The following is a 12,885-nucleotide window of genomic DNA, read 5'->3' as shown; positions in this document are numbered from 1 at the left end:
AGTGAGACATAAATGTATGGAGATCTGGTAGACCCGAGGCAATTATTTTTAATATACTTTAGATTTATAGCGGGGAAAAAGGGTTACAGCGAGGCGAGGATCTTGTTTCGCTTCCCTTTTCGTTTCTCGCGTTCTGACTTTTATCGGTTCTTTTTTTGTTCCCAAAGTATACAAGCGCAACTAGTTATCTCCACCCTTTCCGCCGCTTCCTGCGGGCACACGAATGGAAAAACTGCTTCGTGACAGCACGGGCAGGCAGTGATTCGTCACTCGCTGAGTAGCCAGACCCTCTCGCGTCCAGTGATTTCAGTTTGGAAATTTTTTCAACATTTCGCAGTTTGCCGACAGCGATTCTTTTATACTTATAGCTATTGACCCTTTGTCAAAAAGAATTTAGCTTTTTATTAAACGCTCAGGAAATAACGTTTTTATTCATAATCGAAATAAAATGCTGAAGCAAATTGTTAATGTATTCATTTCTCGTTATTATTTTAAACGCGGAAACGAAGGCATAACTATATATACATAAAATCGCAGTAATTTTTCCAATTTACGAAGCAGTTACGTGAACATTTTTTATATCATTATTGAACAGATATAACGAACATGTTTTATACGTGATAATATTAAAATATGTGTTATTTAATTCGGTAAAGAATAAGTAATAAATTATGTGATTGTATCCGGAAGAATAAATTTTAAATAACACTTAATGGCACCTTTTATAGCATTCAATTAAGATTGGAATTTATTGAAACAAAATATTTTTTTAAAACTTGTTTATAACGTGAAAATTTATTTTATAACACAAAAAACGACACATTCTATATAATAAATTTACTCTTATAAAATTATAAATTATTTTTTCATTAACATAAAAGTTTTTATTTGTAACATACTATAAATGTATGTTAAATAGTTTTATGTGAATTTTGTTGACAACATAGAAATCTAATGCAATTCTTTATTATATGGCGCATAATACGTTATTTTCTTAAATGTTCATCGAGAGTACCGTTAATTTAACCGTAGCGGTTTTAATTCGTTTTGCATGGGAAGTTTTCTCCCCATGCAACGGTCTGAGTCATAAGTCGCGTCGTGGATAATAAAATCTATAGTCTATTTATTAAACTGCCTCGAATGAAGTAATTTAATCTTCTTCCGTACGCATTCTATCTGCGATAATAAGAACTTTTATTTCCAAATGTCATCTCGTTTATTGCGCAAAGTTATCCGGCGGCGCATAATGAAATTCCTCAGGTGTAAACGTCAATCGAGTAGGAATATTAACTCGACGAAATCACGATGTTTACGAAATATAAATCAAATTTTACAAGAGAAATAATGAGAAAGATGTACCTTTGATCGTACTGAACTGAACATTGTATTGTTAATAAAACACAGACTCAGATTCCTCGATGTTGACGATATTAAATTCATTGCTTTTGGCTTTTGTCTGACATATCCAATATTTAATACGTGGTGAACAAACATGAATATTAAAAGAGAAATTAAATTTTTATTGAAATTGAGAAAAGAAACCATCTTTTTAAATTACAATCATAACTAACACGTAGCACATTTTTTAAAACAACATTTATAAATATCCAAATAAGAAATTTTTGAAGTTTTTAATTCGATCATATTTTTTTAAACAAGATGTTCATATGCAACTCATGTCTAATATAGTATTATATATTTTACACTTTTACAATGTTTTAATATAAGTGCGTTCTAAAGACTAATTAAAGTTGATAAATTTGTCCTGTTAATGATTACAATTGTTGAAAGAGCATTAAATTATTAATTGAATTATTAATGATAAAGAATTAGAAAATCTAATATTAAATTTTAATTTGAAAAGTATATCTTTCCTATTTTGTGATTGGACAATAAAAATTAATTTGTTTCCATTTTTAGATATAAGGCTACGGTCAACGTGACGCTACAAATGCTTCGAAGCATTTGATCGACCAATCAGAAAGAAGAATTTTACGAATTAACCAATCAAAAAATGCTTTGAAGCATTTGTATAGCGTCACGTTAACCGTAGCCATAGATATCCTGAAAAAATTGAAATAGTGTGGTTTTAATAAATAAAGGAACTAATCATATTTTTGTAGTTACCTCGGTAGGTACTTAAAATTTTTATTTTCTTGACTTATTAAAATTATAATTCTGGATGTATTAAGGTTACACAATTTTACTCATCTTGACATTTGGAAAGAAATGATAAGGATAAATATTAATATTTACATAAAAATTTTTTAAATAGAAACAAAAAAACAAATACTTTATTCTTCAAGCAAACATGAAATGTACAGTAATCTATTCATCGAAATAATCGCGAAAGTTAATTATTCATGTGGATTGGTGATTACTATTTGTTAATAGAGAACGCTGTGTAATGTGTTGTGTGTCGCGAGATATATCGATTAATTAGAAACTCAGCATGTCAAATATTTTGTACATCAATACGTTATAATCCGAAATATTCGTAGGTATTTTTCATAGCAATATTTCATAGCGGCGGTGGACTTGTTGACATACGACGCTCAGCCTTCGGCACTTGTTTTTGCCGCATACGACGTGGTGCACTGTTCCGTACACCATCAGAACACCGTATACTATCATTCGCGTGCCAACACTCGAACAAGCAGGTAGTGGAATTGCTCCGTGCGTAGTCATATTACTTCTCGCGCCGCATTATATATACAGCGTTTCTCTATTAACAAATAGCAATTACCAATCCACATGAGTAATTAATTTTTGCGATTAAGTGTTTGTATGGGCGATTTAACGAGATATTTGACGCAAAAGCACTACGAAATGGGATTTATGAATTATTGTTTTGTTGTGATATTAACAGACGATAATTATTTCTTGATCAACGCTTATTATATGTATACATCTTATAGTGGATTTTATCGCCAAGTTAAATATAATTTGTTTATCATTTTCAAATTGAGAATCCAAAGTAATAATCGAGTAACTCCAAATTGAGCGGTAACGGCAACGCGTTAAATTAATAAGTACAATATCGTGTAACAAGTGTTACATTTTATTATTAGTTAATCGTTCGCGAAAATAGTGTGGAATATATAGATATATATACATATAATATATGTATATATAAAATATATATATATATATATATATATATATATATGTATCAAGTTATATTAAATATATTAAGGAGTGTAAGAATATTATGAATAAAATAATATCTTAGATATTATCTTAGAATTGATAGTCTATTACATTAGCAGCAGTATTTAATTTTGGAAAATAGAGCAGTTTGGATCAATGAAACACTTATTGATAGATATATTTTCAATTTTATATGGCAGAATTAATTGTACAAGATACAGTCTAAAATTTATAAGACAAACTCGTAATAATAAATAAAAAGAATTAAATATTTTACAGATAGAATTAGCTTCGTGAAAAGTGATCAATAATAAAGAGATGTTTGAAAAATGAATTGTTTCCATAAAAAAGAGTTGTTTCCAAGAATTGTTTGTAAAATACAGTGAAGATATTATTCCTTACACTCAAGCATTCTAAGCAAGATATTTTATATAAATTATATTAAAGTTAATCAATTACGTGTTAATATATTTTAAGTTGGAACCATTTCTAAGCTGTGAGAATCAATAACAGAAGACAAATTGGTAAATGTGCAAGTGCATTTAAGAGGCTGAGCGCGAAGAAGCGATACCGTTAACTAAATTTGATTATTTATGATCCAATTAAAAAAACTGTAGAATATCGATATTTTTATATTAAAGTTTTTACTCTAATTTTCAGAATACGATTTCAAAATATTATTAGGATTCGATCTCTGTATAATCTTAACATAATATTTATCAAAAAAAATGTTAATAGTACTTCTATGTCGGCCAATGATATGATTACGGTACGCAATTTTTTTTATGATCCGCGTTCGTTTACCGCCACTTCGATTTTTTCAACCTGTCGCGAGCTGACGCACCGCGAAATCGTCATGAATAGAAGCCGTCGCACTTAGCCCGACGATCGTAATCTCTCACCTCCGCTTTTACTGCCGTAATGAAAAGAATAGCGATCGTTTCTTCGCGCTTCGTCGTCGCTGTCGCCGCGGTTGACTGGCTTCGTCGTTGCGAAGGGAATTCGCGGAGAGAACGATAGGCGCGCAAAGCGGGAAGGCCCAGAAGCCCTTCGTGATTTCCTATTAGCACAGATATTGCTTCACGAAGGACGAAAGTAATAATTTATCCGGGCGTGGGCTCGTAGGGTCGCGCTTCCTTTCTCGCCCCCTTTTCTTGCTCGCTTTCTCTTTCTCCCTTGGTCTATTCATCCATCTCGTTCTCTCCTTCTCCCCGCGGTGCTGCGCTAACCGCCTCTGAGCTTAACCCACTACCACCACGTCCGCCTGGTTCATTGTAGCGCAAAAATAAGTGAGTGTATGATGCACGAGCGCAAGGGGAATTATATGCCCTGTAAGTGGAAAAGGAAAAAGGGGGGTTGCCACGGACTGTTCTCCAGGGGAAGGGAAGGAGGCTAGCTGAATACTTTACCGCGGCGACGCACATACGACGAAGAACGTGAATTTGCTCGTTTTCCTGATAGTCTCTCCCTCTCTCCCTTCAACATCTCTCATTCGGCTGTCTTTTCCACGTACCTGTTCTTCTCCGTTTTTATTTTCTTGATTCTCTCTCTAACCCACCTTCTTTCTTTGTCCGTAACTTTCTTTTTTCCCCTTTGCCGGCCGTGCACCCCTTCGGCAGCGTGCGGACGAAAAAGCTCAAGCAGAACGGACGGAGTTAATCCTTCGCGCGCGAAAAGCAAAAGGCGGACCGCCGTCTCTTGAGCTTCACGGAGCTTTGGCGATTATGCCAGCAAAAAGAGGACTGCTTAGGCAGAGCTCCTGCAAGCAATTGTTAAATATCCGAACATGAATATAGTAGGAATAGTGAAATACTTGTGTGCGATAGCACAGAAACGGTTGACGCTTTGATGACGAACGTTGATGCTATCCAGCTGAATTTCTCGCAATTAGTGCACGTTTAAATTTTAATTTAATTATCTTGTTAAAGTTATATTGACAGAACAATTAATTTGTGCTTTTTTGGTTTTTTAACTTACAAAATAATTAAATTTTTTTACTTAGAATTTTTTCTATAAGTATGCCTTTGCTTATCGATTACTTTTGGCTGATTGGAGTTTGATTAACGTTCGGACACTAAAATATTAATAATTAAAGTATCATGGAATTAGAAAGATATTATAGTATATAGCGCGACCTTTCTCTACTAAAGAATCTCGACAAAGATTAATTATAATCTTAGCTAGAATTACTGGTGCCGCGCGCGTTTTTATTTAGATTGCCTATTTCTTTTTATTACTAATGGCATATATCAAGTGGATACTTTTAAAAGTATTTTTAAGAGAATTAAAGCATTTGATAATGTAGCTTTTATTTCACACAGAAATATAATTCGACATTGTAATTATTTAATAAAACTATAATTATTATTTCTCTCTCTCTCTCTCTCTCTTTTGCCTCTAGAAATTACGCGTTTGTTTGACAACGTTGCATATATCAAAGGAAACTAGGAAATTAACAAATTCTCTTTGACGAGTACGCGTTATCTCGAGCGTATTTTCATTAGGAACAGCGCGAATTAATTAGTATCTTCCTTGACAATCGATCGATGTGTGTAACGCACACCTCGAAAAGCAGTCTCGAATTCATAAGAAAGTTGTCCGACTTGCTAGTTTCGCACGCCTGACAAACTGCGACGCGCATTTCTTGAAATAACAGGTCGGAAAGAGGGTCGCGATAATTATTATTATCTAGTTTGTCAAACGGTTAGGGCAGATGTCGTCGCTCCGTGTCTCGAAGATGCGTCATGGATCTCGCTGGCTGCCTGAAGTGAGCCAAGATGTAAATCCCATTAGCGAACTTGACGCGATTTCCTAGCCCGAGTGCCGCGACGCGAGGTATAGACCATGCGACACGGATGCGACGACGACGACGACGACGACGACGACGACGATGACGACGATGAAGACGAGACGACGACGAAGAGAACGATTGCGGTAGCAACGGTGAAAGCGATGGCAATAGTGACAGCGCGATAGCGCTGACAGAATATATACGAGGTAACGATTCGCTGTGCGAAGTCGTTCGCTCTAACGTATGTAGATATGTGAAATAATATTTACGTTATAATCGGTAATACAGTTCCTGGGCGCGGACTTCTTGTATGAACAATACGTAACGCCAAGATACACCGTAGACGCGGTAGAACGTGCCGAGTTTCGAAATGTTGGTAGGACAACAGTAATTAACTGGATATTTCGGAAATTGAGAGAAATGGAAATTGTCTGCGTGCGTTCACGTAACTTCATTTCTGAATTCCCGTGTTCTTTCGGGATGTATATGTATATAGATAGATTAATGAGAACAATATTTTTGCGGATAAATAGCAGGTTATATTTTCAATGAGATACGAATGATAATCAAAGCAAAGCCATTTGCTTTCGCTGCAAAGTTAAATGCGGCTCGCAAATTAAAGGAGCACTTCGCGGACGCGACGTGAACATCACGGGATTTATTATATCGTTAGAGCGTGAAAGCAGGGAATATTTCTCTCCCGGTACTGCCTAGGGGATGCGTCACCCCTCTGGCCGACACATCCCGGTTTTCCCCCTTTCATTTTATTACGAACGGACGAACGTGTCGTCGATCCTCCGCAGTTCTAAAAAATCTGCAAATATATTACAGATAAAAGAAAGGAAAAGCTAAGAAAAAACAATAATGCTTTTATCATTACTTTAAAATTATAATTTGCAGAATATTTTTAGAAGAAACTTCGCAGATGTTAAAAATGCCGTTCGCTTAAATGAATGAAAATTCATTTATGCTTAATAAGAGAAAAGTAATAATATAATTTAAATTTTTTATCTTTAAAAGTAGCAATATACGTCTAATCGTTATTAAAAATGACGTAACATACAGAGTGAGATAGGATAAGAACTTGAAGAGTATAATAGTGTAATATTCGTAATCGATTCCACGTTTCCGAGGCGAGATAAACACGACATGAGGCGACAAGGAGATGCAATCTTACAACGCCGTAACTCGTTGTGCACATTACGTCGTCGTATTTCCGTGGCACCGCGATGGATACGCGTACGCACGCACATGTAACACACGTGTATTCGGTATGCGCGCGAGAAGCGAATTTGCATGTCAATATCTTTCCGAGAGAATAAATCCATACGTATGAAGGAAGAAGAGCTCCTTAAATTGGTAATCGCGGTCTACGTAGCAGCCTCCGCGTTTATATCCGCCACCGCGTAGCGGAGTTACGCAACAGTGCGACGTCTTTCGGTGACAACGCGGCGCGCAAACATCCGGTAACTCGATACCGGATGTCTCGTGTGTGCAGAGAGATATCCGTCCCGCCGTGTTCTCGATTAATTTGCAAATTTAAATGCACGCGCACGCTCCAGCGATTGCGAATTGCATGCGATTGTCTCGAGGAAATTTTGCGCAGAGAAAACTGACGATATCCCCTGTCTGTCTTTCTAACGTGTTGTATTTCCACATATATTTAACACGCGTCAATAAAAAAAATATTATATGTAACATTTTCGAAACAGTAGTGTAAAATAATTATGGTCGAGCGAAGTATATATACTTACGTGTGCGCGCATGTATGTGTATAAATGTGTATACATTTAATTAAATACTCATTTGATAATATTAATATATACCGCGTATTATGACATGTTTATAATTATGAAGTAGCTATTAATACGTTAATATAAAATTAATATTGTATGTTAATACAAAATTAAATTGGAATTTAATGATTCAATATATTCACATTTTACTTTTTTTTTTAAGGAAAAACTTAAAACGTGTTTTGTTCAATTGTCTTAGAAATTAACGGAAGCTACAACGTAATTTCGATTATATGTTATAATTTATGTTATACACGGAAATACAAACGCGCGCGCGCGCGCGCGTCTGTGTGTGTGTGTGTGTGTGTGTGTAGCTGCGATACAGTTTCGATATATAAATGTATGTTAAATTCCAAGCTATAATAATTCGCTATTATTCTCTCAGAATGAGTGGGGTCATCACGAGATCGTTAATGTTAACATAACTCTACGATATGCAAAGTTTCTAGCAACTAGATCTGCTACGAGATCAGCTGATGTGAAAGAACCGGGGCATTGAATGTAGCTTGTAAGCTGAGCCAGCGACATGTATATACGTGGAAATTAGGGCACATGCCTAAAGCCTGCAAAGCGCGCATCTCCCGTCATTTATACATGAAAATTTACGTCTGCATTTTACTCGCAAAGCCATTTGAAATAACGGCTTAAACTAATCAATTTATGTTTTTCAAAAAACTCTGTCGTTTTTATTAAACTTTTTTATTAACAGAAAATGTGCGCGATACGAGCATAGGATACATTTCAATATTAAAATACCATTTAGAGTTGGTTTGTGCGTTCGCACTTGTATACAGTCAGCCTATAATCAATTCCTAATATATATTTTTATATTTTAATGTATAAAGAAAATATCACGAGAATGTAGTTTATAAATTAATATACATGCGAGGAAGAGATTGGCACGTGTTAATCTTTTGCTTACAAAAACATGCCGTTCTACAGTGTCAGTGCACCGGGGTCTATTTGCATGGAGCCATCTAACGTGTCGAGTGTAGCAAGTCGCGAAATTCCTCCAATGCGTCCTCCGTAAATATTCATTAAAAGAGGGAGGCAGTCTACTCCCAAGTCGTTGACGGTAATGTTAAAGAGGACCTCCCGGGAGAAGCTTGGCCGCTCTCATCCCGGTTGCCGGTGTTGCGGAAAAGTGCCGATACCTTATTTCGCCGAGACGGCGAAATAATCTGCTATGCATAGCTCTGCCCTGGCCGCGTGCTGCGGTGCGCCATCGCGCCACCCCGTGTGCCGCACACATCGCCATTATATTTTAACTTCTACACGCCATTTACCAGCGGCCGCGCCACCGACGGTGTTAAATTCTGTGGCAACCGGCTTGGCAACGATCGTAGCCGGGTAGACAGGCAGTTTCAGGGGTCTCCACAAATCCCCGGCGAGCCTTAGTCGGGAATCGAACGTAGCGCGCCGCGGCCTTTTTCACCCCGCACACTCGGCTTTTTGATTAACCTATGCATACTTGAAATCGCCTCGATGCGATTTCCCGTGCATGAAACTTTAAACGGGCTACAGTCTGAAAAGAAACTGCGCGGCTTTTTTCCAGATGTAACTCGCCGTCGTCGCTGGCAATCACTGGCGGAATAATCGCGTGATACCAAATAATTATTCTGTCCCAGGTTCAAAATGACAAATTAACGATCAACGACATGATCTTAATGTGCATCACAGTTTTTTAGAATAATCGTTTGATTCAAATTGAATGACAAATTAACGATGAGCAAAATGATTTTGATGCGCATCACAGTTTTTTAGATTAAACGTTTGATTCAAATTAAATTGATTTAAAGATTAAAGTGATTTGAATTAAAGTAATTTAATTTATATCACGTATAATACGTTGGTAATCGATTGTCATGTTCTTTAATTTGTTTACTTTTACATTTTCATGTGCAATCCATATCAAATGATAAAAAGAATATATATATACAGGAAGTTCATTTATCTACGATTTGTTTGCGACGATCAGATCGTTAGTTTGCTCGTAGCCTAATGAGCATCTCGGGGACGAATTGCGGAGACCGGCTGAGATATTGATGGAGGGCGTTCTTATTCTAAGCGATCGTGAAGCGGACGAGGAACATCAGTGAGGGTAGTAATCGATAAAAGGGCGTCTCCTCGTTAATACTGTTCGAAGCTTAGCTCATTATAAGCTTGCACGTGTTACATGCATAATGGCTACGGAAATTAGCGAAATTAATGGTGCGCCGAGTCCGCGAAGTATTAAATAAGTAGATTACTTTAATGGCCGCTACACGGCGGTCGCTTTATACGCTTGGAACAACCTCTTCATACTCTTCTCGAGCGAATTTCCATCGTTGTAAAGAAAGTGGCGGGAGCAGAAATTTTTCGAATATTTAAGTACATCGGTACTTGAAGAAAAGAAAATTTTCTTCATTTTTTCACGAGAAAGAGAGGCGTTAGGAATATTTTATTTATTTATATTAAGCTGTTAGAAATTAGATATATTCTTAAACAAATCTCATGTATAATAGTCTTTTCAAGAGTATTTGCTAAAATAGTCAAAACTACAATTACATATAACGATTATATGTCGTGTTCATACAGAAGGAGATTACGCGTACATATCGTAGAAAATTGCGAAGACGTGATTGTGCAGGAAAACCCTTTCATCGACGAGCGACGAAAGAGTTTGCCTATATACCGATATGAAGGGGGAAATATCTAATAATGCATTAATGAAAGGTCAACCGCCGGCGTAGCCAGACTTGCGGAAGGACGAAAGAAATAACGAGCAATAACGATAGTTCGCGTTCTTCGAATATCCCCGGCGGCTCAGATTCTCCGCACTCGCCGTCTCCGCGCGACTATATAAACGTAATGTACTATATAAATACTTTCGCCATGAGAGACGTGAAAGCAGCCCCGCTTTCCGTAGTCTAGAGCTATATACGTTTCGTAATTATTATCGCGACGTCGATGCCGCAAATATTTTTGCTAATCATCTCGCGTGGCGCGGCCAATAACGTAGGCCAGGCCGTATACAGGGTGGCTTCAGAATGTGAATAATGGCTAGGGGAGACTGTCATCGAAAATAATATGAGGAGACCGGCGGGTGTGACGGCAGCAAGACTGTACGAAGACAAAAATGAAGAAGGGAGAAAGAGAAAAAAGGGTCGTAGGCGAGGAGCTGCGCGGGGACAATTTGCCGAGAATTTCAAGAACGCGACACCTCGATCGGCGCGAAATGAAATAAGCCAACGAATATTAATTCAGGAACGCCCAAGAGCAATCGCAGACGTGAACGCTCGATACAGATTATCTGATGACCCTGCCTTCTGAATGCGCGCAAGAGATTTTCCGTCACGGAATTGCGTTCTCGAGACACTGCACCATTGCACCGGTATATTCTTCGATATTCTATACGCATACAGCCGCCAAAATATTGATCAGTATTTAATAATAAAATATTTATTCCTCACGCTATCCGTAATCTTTAAAGCGAATTGTACCGACTAGTAGGGCGCTATCAAGTTTCTTTATACATATTTTAATAACATTTTCTATAAATATTTGCTTATGAGTTATAATTTTCATTGTTTTAGTATTTTAAATTATAAAGCAAAAGCAATAACGGAATATCGTGTAACGCGTAACGTAATATCACTATTCAGCGCCGGAAGACCTTTGTTTCATGCAGCCACGGGGAACTTTATATCCCATTTCACTAAATCGTAATGCGCATTCACTCTCTTCATAGCGCTTTCAGGCATCGCGAAGATTATTCGTGAGTAGGTAAAATCTTTCACTCCCATGAGCCCCGTTTTGACGCAAACGAAATTCACGCATAAAGCCGATCCGTAGAAAGCGGCACGAAGCTCACTGAACACCTACGGAACTTAATGTGCCATATGTATGTGCGCGCGTGTATGTGACAGACACTACACACGTCCGTATGCACATATACGATCGCACGTGTGGCACCTAGTAGTATAACGCGATATGGTCACGCCATCGCCTTTGGGATTCTGTCGGTTTCCCGCATGCAACTTATGATCGTTACTAACGGAACATTATGTAACCCGCGATAAGCGCATAATAGTTCATTCTAATCGTTATTTAAAACGCGCCCCCGTATCGTGCTGGACCTGTTAACTCCTCTGTAATCTTCCTGAAACGTTACTAATTGTATTAAGTCGGCCCTGGTTTCTGAGGCGGCTGCGAATAAATTTACGCCTCACTGTAAAAAAAGTCAGATCCTTTTACGATCTTAATACGATCTTAATACGTGCGCGTATGCGAATATTTGGAATTACTTGTTCTAATTAATGTTAAATACTGCTTTGCATATTACGTTAACGAAGGAAGAACGAAAACGGGATGTCGTGTTGGGCGATCGGATCAAGTCCCGAGAGCAGACTTTACATATGTAAGATATACATTTACACGCGCGATGGTTCGTTAAAATCGCACGTTTTCCATTCAATTAACACATTATTGAAAATGTATTAACTTCTGCGGGAGTTTTTAATGGAAACGAGAACGGCGAAGCTCACTCGTTTAACGCTTTGCTCTGCAAGTTTAAACGTCGCGAACTTTATTCATTGGCGTAAATGATTCCCCTAAATTGCGTTCGCGAGATTTGCAAACAAAAGTGAATCAAGAGGCTAGAAGCTCGTTGAGGTTTATAAACGTCCAGGCATCGAGGAAGAGAGAGAGAGAGAGAGAGAGAGAGAGAGAGAGAGAGAGAGAGAGAGAGAGAGAGAGAGAGAGAGAGAGAGAGAGAGAGAGAGAGATCAGTAATTTGAATATTTATGGAGCAGCGTGAGTTAACTTATAGATTTTTTTTATTTTAATAATTAATTCACAACTCACAAATTTAGTTCATGTCGTCTAAACGTTCTTCAGTAGCTTGAGTGAAATTGCAGGCCGCACCGCGCTGCAATATATATTTTAAAGTGATCGTTTTGAGTAATCAATGGTAGGTAAATAATTTCAAACGTAAGCATTCGCGCAGAACGATGACCGTAAAAACAGCATCGGCTGCTATCATCGCTATTTGCAAATATTACTCATATGGGACGACGTCAAAGCGCCGCGAATGGGTATTCGTACTGAAGATAACTTCGCGTTTTTATTTGAATATTGCATATAGGCGATGAACCGATATAATATCGC

At 37.5% G+C, this 12,885-nt stretch overlaps 2 protein-coding genes across 10 annotated transcripts in view; one reads left to right on the top strand and one right to left on the bottom strand.

The window, feature by feature from the left end:
• The window catches only part of LOC143902901 (uncharacterized), a 230,816-nt gene that overhangs the window by 24,661 nt on the left and 193,270 nt on the right, over positions 1-12,885 (top strand). The gene's annotated exons all lie outside the window — the stretch shown is intronic.
• Ten-a (Teneurin-a transmembrane protein) overlaps positions 1-12,885 on the bottom strand; it is a 450,404-nt gene that overhangs the window by 244,271 nt on the left and 193,248 nt on the right. The window lies entirely within an intron of this gene.

The sequence above is a fragment of the Temnothorax americanus genome, unplaced genomic scaffold (genome assembly GCF_048541705.1).
Source record: "Temnothorax americanus isolate GAGA-0224 unplaced genomic scaffold, ASM4854170v1 Scaffold41, whole genome shotgun sequence".
Classification (NCBI taxonomy): Eukaryota; Metazoa; Arthropoda; class Insecta; order Hymenoptera; family Formicidae; genus Temnothorax; species Temnothorax americanus.
The sequence above is the reverse complement of the archived record's forward strand: the minus strand, read 5'-3'. Positions and strand labels throughout refer to the sequence as shown.